The sequence below is a fragment of the Triticum urartu genome, chromosome 6A (assembly GCF_056163025.1).
Source record: "Triticum urartu cultivar PI428250 chromosome 6A, HENAU_Tu73, whole genome shotgun sequence".
NCBI lineage: Eukaryota > Viridiplantae > Streptophyta > Magnoliopsida > Poales > Poaceae > Triticum > Triticum urartu.
Window position 1 is genome coordinate 513,123,290 of NC_141878.1, and position 2,167 is coordinate 513,125,456.

Genomic DNA, 2,167 nt, shown 5'->3' on the forward strand with positions numbered 1-2,167 from the left:
GAACATCCCAATCTTTCCCGGGACCTGTGTCTTCCACAATGATTTCCATGACGCCTCCTCATGTACCAAGTTAAACGATCCATCTCTCTCCTCTAGCCAAGCTTCTCTAAGAAATTTGGTGGCAATCATTATTTTATATGCCGATCGAACCGGAAAATCCCTATTCTTCTCATGATTCTATGCCCAAACATCACTAATATTTATTGTACACCAAAGGAATTTTCAGTATAAACGAGACATCTATAGGACTAAATACCTCCTCGACTTGTGTTTTGTTCCACGTGGTAGTTGCAGGATCAATCAACTCAGACACAAAATGAGAAGGATTTGCCGCAACACATCCATATGGTCTTAAACATCTCAGCTCTAGGTAACTAATAGTGGTTCCAAATTTCTGTTATTTCCTCATTGCCTATCCGTCGAATCAATCCTTCCAAAAGGATGGCCCTCCCTTCCAGTATAGCTCTCCAAACCTAGGATGGGTGGCTTCCTACTTCTACCTGCAGAATAGATGATGAAGGGAAATACGGAGACTTCAAAATTCTCGCACTCTAGATTCCAGGGTTTTGCAGGATGCGCTGCGTCTGCCTTGCCAGCAACACCAGATTAAAAAGCTCAAAATCCTTGAAATCAAGGGCCCACATCCCTTTTGGATGTGTCATCACCTCCCATGATACCCAACTTGGCTTCCATTGTCCTTCTTTACCGCCCCACCAGGATTTCGTAATCAGCATATTGAGGTGTTCACAAAGCCCCTGTGGTAGTTTAAAACAGGACATTGAATACACCGGGACTACGTGTGCAACAGCTTTCACCAGGACCTCCTTTCTAGTAGTGAACATGGTTTTCTCAATCTAACCTTGGACTTTACTCCATAAACAATCAGTAAGATACTTAAAAGCACCATTTTTTGAAACTCTCACCTGAGATGGCATACCAAGATATTTCACAATTAATATTTCATTTGATACCTGCAATATTCCTTTCACTTCCTCGCATATATTTCCTGGGCAGTCCTTACAGAAATATATAGATGACTTATCATTATTAATTTGTTGTCCAGTAGCCATGCAATGAATATCCAACATTTGGTGCACCTCTCTCGCCCCATCACCATTTGCTTTGAAAAACAACAGGCTAACACCTGCGAATAATAGGTGGTTAACATGTGGTGCATGAGGCGAAAACTTGAAGTCCACATAATTGGATGACCGATTTCTTCATTTTAAGAGGCACGAAAGGCCGTTTGCTGCTAACAAGAAAATGTATGGGGCTACCCCCCCCCCCCCCCCCCCCCCCCCCGTCGAATACCTCTTGACGGCTTAAACTCTTGTAATCTCTTCCCATTGAACAAACTGAGAATCTTATCGAGAAAAATATACTCATGACAATATCAACCAAGTTTAAGCATGATAGCCTTCAAATAGTCCCACTATACCCTTTGATAGGCTTTCATCATACAAGGTTTCAAAGCACAATGTTGATTTTTTCCTGCCATGTTCTTCTTCTTGAAGTGTAGCATTCATAATCAGAGATTATATGATCAGTTATTAGGCCTTTTTAGAGCTGCTTTGACCATTTTAACTTGGAATTTTGAGCCTTTTTAGGGCTTTGTTGGTCTTTATAGGCTGTTTTGACGGTTTTTACACCTGGTTGGGCCCTTTGGACACGCGACGGCCCACAGATGGGGCATTTGGGCTGGCACATGCCTTTTATAGGTGTATCAGGCCGTGCCTGCCCATATGTCCAGCTCTAGGCACGGACCACGCCAATGCATGATCGAACCGACCTTTTCTATTCAGAGCCTTTAGCACCCATTAACGTCCACTTTGTAGCCAACCAAACTCAAACCCATAACCTCAGCTTGCCACACCAATGCATAATCAGACCGACATTTTCTATTCAGCGCCTTTAGCGCCCATTAACATGCATTTTGTAGCCAACCAGACTGGAACCCACAACCTCAGCGTACGATGGCAAGCGCACTAACCACTTGGCTATCCATCCTGTTGTGAAATTATTGTTTTTATTTCCTTTTATTTCTTTATCTAGTTCATGGGTTTTTTCCTTGAAGTTTTTATTTGGGTTTCTTTTTCTTTTTTTCTTAAATGCATGGATTCTTTTAGAATTTATGAGTTTTTTTTCTTCAAAATCCATGATTTTTTCC